Source organism: Choloepus didactylus, chromosome 23 (assembly GCF_015220235.1).
Source record: "Choloepus didactylus isolate mChoDid1 chromosome 23, mChoDid1.pri, whole genome shotgun sequence".
In the NCBI taxonomy this organism is placed as follows: domain Eukaryota; kingdom Metazoa; phylum Chordata; class Mammalia; order Pilosa; family Megalonychidae; genus Choloepus; species Choloepus didactylus.
The window spans coordinates 20,136,445-20,153,174 of NC_051329.1; the positions used below are offsets into that span (position 1 = coordinate 20,136,445).

General features: G+C 51.2%; 1 protein-coding gene across 1 annotated transcript in view; it reads left to right on the plus strand.

Annotated features, from left to right (window-relative positions):
- Positions 1 to 11,935: 11,935 nt before the first annotated feature.
- Positions 11,936 to 16,730, plus strand: part of TRPV4 (transient receptor potential cation channel subfamily V member 4) — a 35,425-nt gene continuing 30,630 nt past the window's right edge. Inside the window, exon 1 of the mRNA XM_037817212.1 lies at positions 11,936 to 11,984. The gene's annotated coding sequence lies outside the window, so the exon portion shown is untranslated. The remainder of the gene's footprint in view (positions 11,985 to 16,730) is intronic.

Here is a 16,730-nt window from a genome sequence, read left to right on the forward strand (position 1 = left end):
ATAGAGGGGGTGGTCAGGGAGGGCTTCTCTGAGAAGGTGACATCTGAGCTGCAATCTGAAGAAGGAGAAAGAGCTGGCCGTGTAAAGGCTAGCTACAGCTAATGCAAAGGCCCTGAGGCTGGAGAGAAAGCAGCAAATTCTAAGGACAGGGAGAGGCTAGGGTGGCTAGAGAAGGGGAAGCAATGAGGTGGACAGCCAGGATAAAACCTAGAGGTGCCAAGGCCGGCCTGAGCTTGGTTTTTGTTCTAAGGGAGGGGAAATTTAGGAGCTCCTGTGAATAGGGGGTGACAGCCAATTCACAATTTAAAAAGCTGTTAACCAAGATCTCAACGGGTCCTTTTCAGGCTGTCCCCAGCCTGCCCCCAACCTCTGCATCTTCCTGGCTGGGGCAAAAACAAGCCTTCATCAATTCCCCCTTCACCTCCACCCTCCACCCCCCACATTATGCTTTCCTTAGGGGGTGAAAGCCATGGGCCTCTCTCCAGAAAGTGCTCAGTCCTCACAATTTCACACACCATTCTGGGACCTCCATGGAGCCCCGGAAGCCCATCCGGGGACCCAGTTGGAAAGCTCTGAATGAATTACCCCCGACCCTGCCGGAACCAAAGCCTAAATGCCCCCCTCCTGCATGCCACAGCCTTCAAGGGGAAGCCGTCTGCCCAGGGCCCATTGCCCGCTGCGGCTCAGCCACACCCCCAGGCCCCAGGTCCCCTGCCTGGAGGTCTCTAGTGGCTGAGCAGTGGGCATGGCTGTGCCCCTAGCAACGGTCATCCGGTCATCCGAGGGGAAGGGCTTCCTCCCCCTCACACCTGGCCTCAGGTTTCTGCCCTGGGGAGAATTCCAGAAGAACCTCCTTGAATATCTGTGCCAGGGTGGGGCCACCAGTCTCTCTCCCCGGGACCAAAGCCAGCTCTTTGGGGGACTCACGGTGGACAAACCAACTGATTGTTTCCAACCTCTCTATGCCCTGTCCTCCTGGGCTTCTTGGTAAATATGTGAGGAGGTGATTGCCTGGTGGGCCTGCTGTCCCCTCAGGTGGGCTCCCAGGGGCAGCCCGGAAGCCTGGGTGGCCTCCAAGCCCTGGGATCTTAGGTTTCTTCCACAGCTCTGGATGTGTTTCCTTTCCTGTAGCTGGGGGAGCTCGTGAGGTAAAGCATTGCACGGGCCTGGCATGCAGCAAGTGCTGAATAAATGCACAAGTGCTAGCCCTTGTGTTTCCCCCATTTGTTTCTTCTCTGATTTTTCCTCTCGTCATCATGACATAAGCACATCCATATACTCACTGGGGAAAGCGAGAAAAAGGCCAGCCAGGATTTTCCACCCCCTACCCCCAGGAAGCTGTGAGGTAGCTGTGAGCAGGGACTCTGCCTCTTCGGTGGGGAGACTGAGGCACACAGCCAGGCCAGGTAGCTGCTACACTGATGAGAGGGTGTGGATTGAGTTCAGACAGTGCTGGGTTCAGATCCTCGCTGCACCGCTGTATGGCACCTCGAGGGGGGGGATTTCCCTGCACACAGCCTCAGTTTGCCCATCTGCAAAAAGGACAGAAGACCCACCTCTCAGGGCTGTGAGAAGGAGGGGATGAAATGCTGAGTGTGTGGAGGGGGTAGAGGGGCCCCGTCTGCGACTCTTGGTGAGACCACCAGGGGGATGAGGAGGCGCCAGTGGAAGAGAGAGTGGGGTGTGGGGAGAGAGAGGAAAGAAGCTTCTGGTGGGAAATATGGAGGAGAGCCATGCCAGTGCTGCCTGCTGTCTTCTGGGCTTGGTAGTTTTCATCCATAAAATGGAGGCAAGAAAATGGGGACAAGGGTGCTGGGAAGGACAATGTCAAATCACACTTAAGAGAAAGCATTGGTTACACTTGAGAGCACTTAAGTTAATCTGGTGGGGGAAGTGTGGCCACATCATGGGAATATTTGCTGAGTCCTTTAGCCTGTTCCCATACTGCCTTGGCCCTGGTGAGCACTATCGGGCTTAATCCTCCCAAATGCATGAAGTAGGGATGGTTGATACCCCATGTTACAGATGAGGAAAGTGAGGCTCAGAGAGGTAGTGGCATCTAGCAGAGGACACACAGCTTAGAAGTGTGGTAGAGCCAGGCTTCACACCCAGATTGTTTTGCCCGTGTTCTCTTTCTTTCTTTCCCTTTCTTCCTTCCTTCCTTCCTTCTTTCCTTCCTTCCTTTTTCTCTCTTTTCTTTTTTGCTTTTGACGTTTTATTGAGATATAATTCACATACCATACAGTTCACATACCAGACAACTTAAAGTGTGCAAGTCAATTCTTTTCTGTATGTTCACAGAGTTGTGCAACCATCAACAATTAATTGTATAACATTATCATCACCCCCCAAAGAAACACTGCATTCTTTAGCCATCAGCCCCTAACCTTCCCCTCCCTCTTGCAGCCCCTGGCAACAGCTAACCTATTTTCCATCTCTATGGATCTGCCTATTCTGGACTTTTCATATAAATGGAATCATACAATACATGATCTTTCATGTCTGGCTTCTTTCACTGAGCATGATGTTCTCAAGGTCCATCCATGTTGTAGAGTGGGTCAGAACTTCATTCCTTTTTATTGCCAAATAATATTCCATGGTGTGGATGTTCCACATATTATTAATTCTTTCATCAGTTGATGGGCGCTTGGGTTGCCTCCACTTTTTTGCTGTTGTGAATTATGCTGCTAGGAACATTCATGTAGAAGTTTTTGTGTGGACCTGTGTTTTCAGTCTCCTGGCAGTGGGATTGCTGGGCTATGTGGTAGCTCAGTTTTCCCTCCAAGAAACTATGAGACGGCACCATTTTACATTCCCACCAGCAATATATGAGGATTCCAGTTTCTCCACATCCTTGCCAGCGCTAGTTATTATCTGCCTATTCTTAATGGCTGTGCTACATTATAGAGTCGGCCGGGCCTGGGTTCGATTCCTACCAGCTGTGAGACCTCAGGCAAGTGGCCTGACATCTCTGAGCCTCGGTGTCCTTTTCGGAATAGTCATGTAAAAACCCCTTCCTCCCAGGCTGTCGGGAGATGAACTGGGTTGTTGGCAGTGCCAGGGCTGTGCAAGCTGTAGAGTGAGGTGCACATGTCATGTTCTCATAACTGGCTGCCCTGGGGATGGGGACAGGTGCACAGGATGTGAACTCCCCGAAAGCCTGAGCCCTCTGGCTCCCCGATCTCTCCCCAGGACCTGGCACCCGGCCTGGAGCACACAGTAGGCACTTCATAAGGGCAGGCCCTGGGCCGCCGCCGGGAAACCTCCCTTCAGTGGACGTGGCTGAGCTCACCTGGTGGCTGCACCATGGGGAGGCTCCAAATATACTCAGCTGGCACTGAGGATCTTGATGTTTTTTCCTTTCCTAAGAGGAAAACTTTTGCCCGTCAAGAGTCTCTTGTCCTTCCAGGACAGATGCCAGGGAGTTTCACCAACGAGAAAAACAGCGAAACAATAACAGTCATGTCCTAGCGGTGGCCACGGTTCTTAGGTAATAAAAACTGAGAGTTGGGGGGTGCCCCACACTCGCTGCCACTCTCCTCCCACTCAACCTCCCGTGTGAGGCAGATCTTCAGGCTTTGAAGCAACTGGGATTTTTAAAGCACCTACTAAGTGCCAGGTGCTGGGCCTGCAGCCACAAAGACAGACATGGTCCCCTCCTTCAAGGAAGCTGATCCCCATTTTGTGGGTGAGGAAACGGAGGTGCTGGGACAGGGAGAACCCAGGGTCCAGCCCCCTGGCCCAAGATGAGGCACTTCCCTCCCGGGGGTCTGTACCAATCATGGTTCTCTAGGGAAACAGAACCAACAGGAGATATCTGTAAATATGAGATTTTATAAAATTGTCTCATGCAACTGTGGAGATGCACGAGTCCAAATTCTGTAGGGCAGGATGCAAGCTGGGAACTCCAGTGAAGGTTTTCAATGAATTAATTCCTCAGGAGAAGCTGAAGTAAAGATGAAAGTTCTCTTATCTGACTGCTGAAATCCTCACTTCTTTTAAAGCCTTCAGTTGATTGGACTAAACATCTCTCATTGACAAAGGCAATCTGCTCAGTTGATTGTAAATGTAATCAGCCATAGATGCAATCGGCTTACTGATTATTTAAATCCATGAAATGTCCTCACAGTAACAATTGGGCCAGAGCTTGCTTGACCAGACAACTGGGCACCATCACCTGGCCAAGTTGACACATGAACCTAACCATCACAGGCCACCTCTTGTCAAGTTGGCAGCTATACATATCACCTTATACCAAACTTAATCTCTAAATAAAAAACAATAACAGATACATTTTTTGCCTAACAATACTCAACCGTCCTGAGTATAACCAGAAACACACTAAAATCGCTCCAGAATAGGTTGTAAGTCCTTGGGTAATTATTCACTCTTAAACTTAATATCCTATAACTTAAATACTAAGACATGAACTAACGCAACTTATGTCACTTGATAAGGGGATGAGATAGGGAAGAAAAAGATATTTGCTTCACATACGTATCCAAACATAACAAAACGAGGAAGAAATATACATATCATTACAGGCCTTGTTTCAGCAACTGGTCACGTGGTCATAGTTTGTATTTATCACTACTTTCTTCCATGTTCCCTTTACCCTCAGCAATCACTTCAGCTGGCCGTGGTTCTTTGCCTGGTGGGGTGACCCGAACCTTCATTCCTGAAGTTTCTGGGCCATCAGTAGTCCTGCCTGGATTGGGTTCTTGCAGTTTTCTATTGACTTTAATCACGGGGCATCATAGTACTAAGAGACGCCCCAGGGGATCTCCTGTATTCCAGCAGAACTCTTCTTTACCCCCATTGTGTAGTTGCAGTCCTATTTCTCCTTGATAGTCAGGATCAAATACCCCAGCCAGCACAGTATTTCCCTTCTTTGCCTGTTGATTCAGAGGCATGAGAAGCCCAAAGTGGCCAAGTGGCAGTTTTAACTTCCAGTTCGATGGAATCGTTGTTGCGTCTCCTGGTGAAACTCCTCCTCTTGGAACTAAGACCTGTAGAATAGCAGAGCTTAAGGTTGCAAGGACAGGAAAGGGTAATAGTGAGTGGTGCCACTCCCATTACACCTCTTGATTCCTGGACCCATGAATCCTGGCTATGGGAGAAATAGCACCATAGAGTGGACGCTGATTTAGAGCATCCACAGTCTCCAGGAGAACATTGTCCCAGCCCTGCGAGGTATTGCCACCCAGTTGGCACCATAACTGAGTCTTCAACAGGCCATTCCACCATTCTATCAACCAAACTGCCTCTGGATGATGGGGAACATGGCAAGACCAGAGAATTCCATGCGTGTGCACCCATTCCTGCACTTCATTTGCTGTGCAGGAATTTGAATTGGGTTCCTTGATCAGAAGCAGTGCTGTCCAGAATACCATGATGGTGGATAAGGCATTCTGTAAGTCCAAGGATGGTAGTTTTGGGAGAAGCATTGTGTTCAGGGAAGGCAAACCCATAGCCAGAGTATGTGTCTATTCCAGTTAGAACAAATTGCTGCCCCTTCCATGATGGAAGTGGTCCAGTGTAATCAACCCGCCACCAGGTAGCAGGCCAATCACTTCGGGGAATTGTGCCATATCGGGGACTGAGTGTGGGTCTCTGCTGCTGGCAGATTGGGCACTCAGCAGTGGCTGTGTGGAAGTCCACATTGCTGAGCATAACCTCCATCCCTACCACTGTGGCCACTTTGTTCATGAGCCCACTAGGCAATGACAAGAGTGGCTGGGGAAAGAGAATGATTAGTATCCACAGAACGGGTCATCTTATCCACTTGATTATTAAAATCTTCCTCTGCTGAAGTCACCTTCTGGTGAGCATTCACATGGGACACAAATATCTTCATGTTTTTTTTTGCCCACTCAGAAAGATCTATCCATGTACCTCTTTCCCAGAGCTCTTTGTCACCAGTTTTCCAATCACGTTCCTTCCAAGTCCCTGACCATCCAGCCAAACCATTGGTGACAAATCATGAGTCAGTAGACAAATGCACCTCTGGTCATTTCTCCTTCCAAGCAAAATATCAACCAGGTACACTGCTACAAAGTTCCACCCATTGAAAGGATTTCGCCTCACCACTGTCCTTTAGGGACATCCCAGAAATGGGCTACAGTGCTGCAGCCGTCCACTTTCGGGTGGTGCCTGCATCTGTAAACCAGGCCGGAGTTTTCTCTTCCTCAGTCAACTGATTGTAAGGAACTCCCCAAGAAGCCATAGTTATGGGCTGGGAAAGAAGAGGTAATGTGGCAGGAGTGGGGGCCATGGGCATTTGGGCCACTTCCTAATGTAACTTACTTGTCCCTTCAGGACCTGCTTGAGCCCTGTCTCATATATACCATTTCCATTTTATATATACTCTGGCTTGGTGGGTCAGACAACACCCACCAAGGTGGGTCATGCCTATCAGCTCATGATAGGCAACAGGTCTCATGGCAACTTAGCGGCCCATAGAGAAGCATTCAGTCTCTACTAAGGCCCAGTAGAGACTGAATGCTTAACTATGCATTAAAAACTTTAAGCAGTTTTTCAAAAGGAGAGTAGTTATCTGCAGAGGATGGCAAGGACTTTGCTCCAAGATCCTAAGGGTCTGCTTTGTGACTCTCCTATAGGGTCCTGCCAAAGGCTCCAGACCAGCATCTCTATTTGCCACCGACACTACCAGCACCATTGGATCTGCTGAATCATATGGCCCAAGTGGCAGAGCAACTTGCTCAGCAGCCTGGACCTGTCACAGAACTTCCGTTTGTTCTGGTCCCCACTCAAAACTAGAAGCTTTTCTGGTCACTCAGTAAATGGGCCAAAGTAGCACACCCAAATGAGGAATACGTTGTCTCCAAAATCCAAAGAGCCAACTAGACATTGTGCCTCTTTTTTGGTCATAGGAGGGGCCAGATACAACAGCTTATCCTTCAGCTTAGAAGGAATATCTTGACATGTCCCACACTACTGAACACCTAGAAATTTTACTGAGGTAGAAGGCCCCTATATTTTTGTTGGATTTGTCTTCTGTCTTCAGACACACAAATGGCTTACCAATGAGTCTAGAGTAGTTACTACTTCTTGCTCACTAGGTCCAAGCAACATGAAATCATCAATGTAACACACCAGTGTGATGTCTTGTGGGAGGGAGAAGAAATCAAGATCCCTGCAGAGTAGATTATGACATAGGGCTGGAGAGTCAATATACTCCTGAGGTAGGACAGTAAAGGTATATTGCTGGCCTTGCCAGCTGAATGCCAACTGTTTCTAGTGGTCCTTACTAACAGCTATTGAGAGAAAAGCATTTGTGAGCTAATTGCTGCAGATAAGGTACCAGGGGATATGTTGATTTGTTCAGGCAATGATACCACATCTGGAACAGCAACTGCAATTGGAGTCACCACCTGGTTAAGCTTACAATAATCCACTGTCATCCTTCAAGACCCATCTGTTTTCTGTACAGGCCAAATAGGAGAGTTGAATGGGGTATGTGGTGGAAATCACCACCCCTGCATCTCTCAAGTCCTTGATGGTGGCACTAATCACTACAATCCCTCTAGGAATACAGATTTGCTTTTGATTTACTATTTTGCTAGGCAGGGGAAGTTCTAGTGGCTTCCACTTGGCCTTTTCTACCATAATAGCCCTCACTTCACAAGTCAGGGAACCAATGTGGGGATTCTGCCAGTTGCTAAGTATGTCTATGGCAATTATGCATCCTGGAACTGAAGAAATAACCACAGAATGGATTTGGAGACCCACTAAACCCACTGTTAGATGGACCTGAGCTAAAATGCCATTGACCACCTGACCTCCATAAGCCCCTACTCTGACTCGTGGACCACAGTGATGTTTTGAATCTCCTGAAATTAATGTCACTTCAGAGCCAGTGAGCCAGTGTCTAATAATCCCCAAAATGCCGACCATTTCCTTTTCTCCAATGCACAGTTACCCTGCTAAAGCTGTAGGTCTCTTTGGAGAAGGCTGGGAGGAGTGTCACAGGGTCCTTCCCCAAGGGAACCTGGCCTTCCCCTCATTCAAGGGATTTGGGGTCTGTAAACTGTCTCAAATATGGGAATTGGTTAAGGGGCCATGACTCTGTTCTTGGAATTCAAGTTAGAGTTTTGTTCACTTGACCTAGAACACTTCTGCTTATACAGGTAAGTAAGAATTTAGTAGACTGCCCATCTATTTTACTTCTAGGTACTCCGTGGTCTACTAGCCAATATCATAGGTCTCTGCAAGTCAAACCATTCTGATAAATGCTTTAAGTCGGCTGTCTATTATGGTAGCCATGCCCACCTTGTCTTTGGTGATTAAGTGCTGCCACGTGGCTTCTGCCAACTCGGGATCCAATCATCCCATTGTGTTTAAGGATTCCAGCTCAGTGACAGCAAATCCCACAGTAATATCTGACAAACAGAGAAAAGCAACCACAGAGCTCTTTAGAGATGATGGAGTTAGTCTCACAAATTTATTCTCACAGTCCTGGGGAAAGGTGTATCCTCTGGGCAGTGCTGGGGTGTGTGGGCAGGTCTTACATGGTTAATCCACTCTAACATTCCAATCTCTCTAAGTCTTTGAATCCCCTCCTCTACATTATACCAGGGCCATTCTGGCACTTCCACCTCAGGTAATGCTGGCCACCTTTTGATCCACATTTCAGCCAACCACCCAAATAAACTGTTAGAGCCCATTCTAACCCCTTGATCTACAACACTGAATGCTGAATCTCTGCTTAGTAGGCCCATATCAATAAATTCAGACTGATTCAACTTTATATTCCTTCCACCATTATCCCACACCCTTAATATCCATTCCCACACACATTCCCCTGGTTTCTGTCTATATAAGTTGGAAAACTCATGCAGTTCTTTTGGAGTATAGCATACTTCCTCATGGGTCACACTTCGTACCTTACCTTTTGGGGCCTGTTGGGACTTCAGTCTAGTTATTGGTCTAGAAGAAAAGAGGGGTGGTGGGAGTGGGTCACAAGAAGAATTAGAAGTGTCTTGCAAGTCCATTACTTCAGGGAATTCCCTTACAGTTTCGTCTAGTGGAAGAGGATTAATCTCTACAGGCAGAGGGAAGTGAAGTGGTTACAGGTTTATCAGGCACTGTGGGGTTAATCTCTTCAGGTGGAAGTTGGATGGTAGATTCCTCAGGGCAGATGGGAGGCTGGGAAGCTGTTTCCTCAGGGCATGTTGGAGGTTGGCTGGCTATTTCCTTAGGGCAGACCGTTAGTGGTTTATCTGGCCAAGACTCAGCAGAATCCAGGGTTCCAATGTCCACACTGCCATATTATCAACCCATATGTCCCAAAGCCAATTTTCAGGATCCCATTCCTTTCCCACCAATGCCCTCACTTTAACAGCAGACACCCTGCAAGGTTGGGGATTTAGTTTATGTTATAATTCTGCCACTCGTGCAATGAGACTCTGGGTCTGGTTTTCAGAGATCTCAAGTCTGTGCCTACAGGAAATAAGATTTTCTTTCAAGGCACACACAGAAACTTTCACATCCTTCATGTGGCACTTACATTACAAATTTGAATACTTCATCTCATCCCTTTCTTTTATAATTGTATCCAGTGTATTTAGGAACAACCAGCCAACATCCTTATACCTTTTGACTCCACAAACCTCTGTTAAGGTGTTGAAAACACTCTCACCCAGAGCCTTGCATCTTATAAACATTGGAGTAGCCTCCTCTAGTGGTGATGTTTTGCAAATCTCTGTTGCTAACTCAGGCCATGGACTATCAGTGCCATCTTGATTATTGGGAATAGAGTCAGTGCCTTTGAATCTAATCATAGTGGAGAACCAATTGCAGAAACCCCAGAACCAATTCAGAAATCTCATTTTTAAGATTCTGTTCCTCAAGAACTACTCCCAGTACCAAAGCTGTATTAGTCAGTATTCTCTAAGGAAACAGAACCAACCAGAGATATCTGTAAATATTATGAGATTTTATAAAATTGTCTCATGCAACTGTGGGGATGCACAAGTCCAAATTCTGGAGGGCAGCTGCAAGCTAGGAACTCTGATGTAGGTGTTCGATGAATTCTCCAGGAGAAGCTGGCAGGCCAAAATAGAGAAGAAAATTCTCTGACTATTGAAATCATCACTTCTTTGAAAGCCTTCAACTAATTGGATGAACATCTCTCATTGCTGAAGGCAATCTCCTCAGTTGATTGTAGACGTAATCAGCCATAGATGCAATCAACTTACTAATGATTTAAGTCCACGAAATGTCCTCACAGCAACAATTAGGCCAGTGCTTGCTTGAGCAGACAACTGAGCACCATTACCTGGCCAAGCTGACCATGAACCCAACCATCATAGGGTCTCAGTTGCCCAGTCTATGAAATGGGGGTCAGGAGGGCATTGGGTAGCTACATTGATGCTGGGGGCTGGTGCCACTTACCCTGGCCTTGGAGGGGAGCAAGTCACCACCATCTCTGCCATCGGCCTCCCTGTAGCCTGAATCATCTTTGTCATTTTCTTTTAACTTGAGAAGAGCCTTTCTGCAGAAGTAGGCTCCACACTTAGTTGTTCCCACCCCTCCCAGCCCCCAGCCTGGTCCAATGCCAGGCCCAGAGGGAATGCTTTCTATCAGGGAGTTGTGAGGGGCCCCCTGTTCACATTTCTCGTGGCTTCCAGACAGCTGCCTGTTTGCTCCTGGAGGCTTCCCAGCTTCACACCCCAGAAACCACAGGGAAAAATTTCTCTGAACCTCTTCACCTCCTCCCTGACCAGCTTTTCGAGAGGGCACTCTCCTCTCTAAGCCTCAGTATCCCCATCTGGAAGGTGGACCCAGCATTCCCTACCTCTCAGCCTGGCTGGGAGGAAGGTTTGTGTGACAATCTCCCCACCATCACCTCCATCACATGACAGACCCATAGTGAGTTAATTAATTATTAAGATTTTTTCTGGGTAAATGTTTTGCACTGGCAGTTTGAACACATCAGTTCTGTTCAGGGCTTGTTACTCTCTCCAAAGATTCTAAAATTCCACTCTCTAGCTGCCTAACTTAAATATGAGAGAGATTTCTATTTGCAAGCTAAGGGGAAAGGACCCACCCCAGCATCTTAGCAACATGGGTGACAGCTCAGCTTAGTAAAACCAACAAAAATGATACAAAATGCCTATGTGCATTCACTGGGCTCTGCACAGACCTGGTGCCCCCAGCATCTTCCCCGGGGCTCTGAAGTGGGGATGTTTGTATGCCCCACTCTACACGGGGACACTGAGGCACGGAGGGAAGGAGTTATCTTGGGCCACACGGCTACTCAGTCACAAGCTCAGGCCCACATGGCTTCCAACCAGTCCACAGGGACACCCTGCCTGGGTGGAAGTGAGCTGCCCATCCCGTGGAAGTAATCAAGTGGTCTCTGCCCTGGGGTAGAAGGCCGGGCTGCATGTTGGGGCCCACTTCCATTATCCAATCAAATTATACACGTGGGTCACCTACTCTGGCAGGTTCCATGCCAAGCACTAGGTGAAGAAATGAAGCAAAACTCACATTTATTTAGTCCTGGACTGTCACTGTCTGGAACTCAGATGTCTGCCTCTTTGGACCAGGAGGTACCTGAGGGCAGGGACCCGGCAGACCCCCTCTGAATGAATTTTCTGTTGAATGAATGAATGAATGAATGAATGAATGGAGGAAGGGGCCATGATGCTCCCTAGATGGGGAAACAGGCCCAGGCTGGCAATCATGGGCCTGAGACCACAGAGCGCGACCATGTCGGAGCCAGGACTCCCCCCGAAGGGCCTGCACCCCGACCCCGGCATCATGACCCCCCCTTTCCAGGTGAGCCCTCCCCCTGCCGGGGGCGCGCGGACCCGGCGCGGGCGGGGTGGGCAGCGGGGCGGGCCGGGTGGGCGTGGTGCCGCGGGGGGCGGCGCGCGGCGGCTGGAACCTGAGCCCGGGGAGGAGGGACGCGGCGGGCGGGCGGCCGGGGTGCAGGAAGCGCCGGCGCCGTCCCGGAGGTGAGTGGGGCCGGGGCTCGCGGGCCGGGGGACAAGGGGAGGAACGGCCCGGCCGGGGCCCCCTCGCGCGCCGGGGGACGTCTCCGCCGCCCTCCTGACTCTGGAGGGTCCGGAAACCTCCAAATCCCGGCGGGCCGCGGGGGTGCGCAGGGTCCGGCCGGCGCTCGCCGCACCTCTGTGCGCCCTGGGGGCCCGGGCACCACCTCTCTGCGCCTTGGTTTTATCACCTGTGGAATGGGCGCCTAAGTGGGCCAGAAGTTTGCGGATCTGGGAGAGGACCGTCCACGGGTCCCTGAGACCCAAGCTGGGGAACTCAGAGGCCAGGGGACCCCACAGACCACCTTGGGGGGTTTGGGAGAGAGAGTTGGGAGGTGTGGGTGGGAGGTTTGCCCTTGGCGAGTGAAACAAGTAGGAGGGAATTGGGAGTTGGGATCTTCCAAAGACCACTTCTCAGTTACTGCGTCCTGAAGAGTTGGCTCTCTCCGGAAGAGGCATAAAAATCTTGAACCTCCGGCTCCACCCAAACATCCAGGAGGTTCCCCGCTTGCCTGGAGACACTAACCGCATCACATGGATTGGGCCACCTTCAACTCCACCCCCACCCGCTCTGTTATCCCATTTTGCAGATAGGTAAACTGAGGCTCGGGCAAGGGGTGTTGCCGAGTGGGATTTAAATCCAGGGCCCCAACGCCCTCCCTGCCACACCAGGTGGCCTGTCTCTGTGCCATCTCTGTGGTGCCCAGGAAATGACAGGGGACTTGGCATCTCTGTTGCTTGTGTGGCTGGGCATCTAAAACAAGGAGGGGGGGGTGCGAACCCCTGAAACTCTAAGCAGATGTCACATTTGAGGTTCTTTCCGGAATGCTAAGAACCACTCAAGGATTTAAGGTTTGCAGCTTTCACTGGAGGGCCAGGGTGGGGGTGGGTAACTCAGCAACTACTCCGGTGGGAAGGTGAGAAGGCGACTTCTTTAGGGAGGATGGGGCCAGGGTGGGGCCTGGGTCATCTGTGAGGCAGGGTGGCCCAGGGGTTAAGAGCAGGCACTGTGAGGGTTCGAGTCCCCAGTCTGCTACCCAACCTAACCTGTGACCTCGGGCTGGTCTGTCAGCTGTCTGTGCCACCCCCTCCTCATCTGTAAAAGGGGGGGTACCATGAGGGCCACCCCCAGGCTCATTATCATCCCCAGGGTTGTGCTGACCAAGGATGGCCCCTGCAGAGCCCACACGCAGTCAGAGCCAAGTCAGCGTTCGCCGTTGTTGGTGCCCCAAACATTTTCTTAATGAAAGGGAGTGACACAAGGAAATTGGCTCGTTCCATTACATTTCTCTAGTTCTGCTGAGAACCCCTCTTTCATACCCTGATTGGTAAATCAGGGGGCTCCCAGACACACAGCAACTGGCCCTCATAGCTCAATCACGTTCGTCAAAGCACGATGGGGTTATTTTGAAATGGAGTTTTACCAGGTTTAGGGAATGGTCAGCTGAGGAGAAAGGGAGTGACGACCCCTGGGACGGGTGTTTCAGCCTGTGGTTCTGTGAAGATGCCTGGGATTCCTGAAGCAAAACCCAGATGCCCACTGGGGAGGGGTGTAGGGGTGTGAAAGCCCCTGCCACCTCACCCGGGGGCAGTTGGGCCTCCGCCACATCCCCCTTCACCCGTCAAACTTCCCTGAAAGCCCACCTGCACCGGGTGCTGGGCCAGGCACTGGGGCACCGAGATGACTCTTATCCAGCCGAGCTCCAGCCAGAGGGGATGGGAGAAGGGTGCCCCTCCACTGCTGACTCCCCTGGACTGGGATTGCCCCTTCTTCTCCTTCGTGCCAGCCGTGGCCTCCCGTTGGGCAGCACCCACTCCCACTGGGCACCCAGCAGGGTTTGCACATATAGTAGATGCTTGGTAAATACAGGATATAGAATGAATGAATGAATGAATGAATGATTGAGTGAATCGTGGTCCGAATGGTGGATCTGGAGAATGGGAGAGCAGACCCAGAGAGGACCAAGGCAGGTCTGGTGGTAGAGGTGGCGTTTGAGCTGCACCTTAAAGAATAAAGGCACAAGAGGAGGAAAGAACATTCTGGAGGGGACGGCAGGAGCCAAGGCTAGTCTGGTGGGTGAACCTGAGCTCTGTAGAGCAGAGAAACTTTTCTGTTGGCCTAGGGTGTGTGATGTGAACCGGAAAGGCCAGGGGTTGGGTTGGCAGGGCCCAGAACAGACCCAGGAGCCCCAAAAGTCCAGGCTGGGAGGGACATGGTTGGCTGTGTGGTTTAGAAGGGTCCCTTATGGGGGAGCTCAGAGGGGCCTGGCAGGGAGGCCAGTCCCGAGGCTGAGGAAGGCATCCAGGGGAGAGGTATGGGGCCCCGGAAGTGGGGGTGCACATGGGGGCAGCCGGACGGAGATGCAGGAGGGAAAGAAATGCACAAGATTTGGCTTCCCCCCATCTGGCACATAGTAGGTGCTCAGGAAATCTCTATTGAAAGGTCAAGTGAACAAATGAAATGATTTTGAGAGGGCCTGACTTCTTTGAGCCCCTCCTTCTGTTCCTGGGGGTGTAGGGTCCACGTGGAGTGGGTATCTCTACCCCTCACAGACCCCTGGCTCTGCTGTCTGCCTCAGTTTCCCTTTTACTCTGGTGAGGACACTCCAGGCCCCTCACCAAATCATAGGGACCTGGGGAAGAGGTGCTTCTCATCACCGATAGGGTCTGGGGAGCCGAAAATACATTTCATGCTAGCTGGGCCTCTGGAATTTTCTGCGTCACCAATTTGGAACGGAATTCACCTGTTAAAGATTAATTCCGATCCCTTGAAATACCTGTGGTCCTAGGCTTGTGGCCGCCACTCTGAACTCTGGGTGTGAGGCCCTTCACCTTAGCTAAGCCTGGCCTGCGTGATGACGACGGTAATGCGCACTTAGTGAACACCTGCTGTGTGCCAGGCCCTGAGCAAAGCACTCTCTCAGCACATTTGGATACAAGATTATTATTGTATCCATTTTCGAGAGGAGAGAACCGAGGTCTGGGTGGTGAAGTCACTTGCCCAGGGTCTCAACTGTGAAGGCGCAGAGCTGGGATCCCATTTGTCTCATTCCAAAATCCATGTCCTTAGAAAAGTCACCTGGCCTCTCTGAGCCTCAGTGTCCTCATCTGTCAGGTGTGGTTCTCAGTTCCCGCTTGGCACGGACAGGCACACGGATGGGGCTCTAAAGCCCATGTCTTCTCCCTCTTCTGGCCTCTGCTCCCCAGGACTCCCAGCCCATTCCAGGCACATTCTCCACTGGTGTATCCCCAGGGCGCCCTCCGTCAGCCCCTGCATGCCAGTTGGGTGGGCGGACGGAAGGGGACAAAGTCAGACTTGACGTTTGGATAAAAGACGATGCTTGTTCAACACAAAAATATTTATGGGTGTTGACTGAGCGCCAGGAGCCATCAACATTTCCAGCTCTCCTGATTTCATGCTTAAAAACCAGGGCCAGAGCCTGGCTCCTAACAAATTCCTATTCCTTGGGGCTCGGTTTCCTCATCTATAAAATGGGGGTGATGACAATGCCTGCCTCGTGGGGTGGTTGTCGGGATTGGGGTATTAATGCATGTGAAGGGTGGGGTATAGTCTCTGGCACAACATTAACTATTTTATAACCAGTGTCTTGTGGCCTGATGTTTACTACGACAATATCACAGCCTTACCCTTCGGGGAGTGGGCAGGGGCAGGAATGCTGAATCCCATTTTACAGATGAGGAGACCGAGGCTCAGAAAGGGAAGCAGTTTACCCAGGGACGCCCAGCTTAGTGCACGGCAGACCTGGGCCTGGAAGCCAGATCCGAGTGACCCTGAGTTACGTGCTCCTTGCCCTGGGTCAGGGGGCCATAGGGCTGGGCATTTGTGGGTCCTCAGGAGCCTGTCCCCTTGGTCTGGGCTAAGGACTGGAATGGACCAAGCCCCGGTCCCCGTGGGTCCCTGAAAACCTCAGCGACTGGCTCAGCTTCCTGCCTGGAAAACTACCTTGGACTTGCTCCTCCTGGAGGCTCACCCACCTTGGTTCACATCCCAGCTCTGTCACTCACGGCTGTGTGACCCCAGGAAGTGGCTTGGCCTCTCTGTTCCTGGGGTTGCCTTCCAGGATTGGCTGGAGGTCAGAGCTTTGCCAGCTTGAGGGGGGTTCGAGTCGTTCCACTGCCCGGCCTGCCCTGGCCTGAACTCCCCCCCCCGACCTCTGGACACCCTTGGGTCCCTTGAGCTGACCCCTTGACCAGGCAGGAATGAGGAAGGGAAGCCAGGCCTTCGGTTTCACTGTGACTCCAACTTCCTTCCTGCCTCTGAGCCACCTTCCTGACCCCTGGCTTCCCCTTTGTGCCCTGAGCCCTGGCCAGCAGCTGTGTGATCCCAAGGAGGTCTCCCCACCTCTCTGAGCACATTTCCTCTTTGGTGAGGAAGGGACACATGAGAACATGCCAGGCGCGCAGGAAGCCCTCCACGGACACCCTCAGGTCTGCTTCTGATGCATCAGGGGGCTGGAAAGTGCAGAGAAGGTGGTGGGGGCGTGGGGGCAGACAGGCGGGCCATTGCCAGACAGCACTGCTCTTGTTTTTCTTGGGGCCGTGAGTAACGGCCACCCTCACAAAGGGCTCCTCAGTCTCACCGGGCCGGGCCGCCTGTTTCTCCCCGAGGGTGGAGTGGCCTCGTTTCCACCCGGCCGACTGGGAGGCCTGAGCGCTTTCTGGGACGGTGCCCTGTGTGTTGGAGGGAGA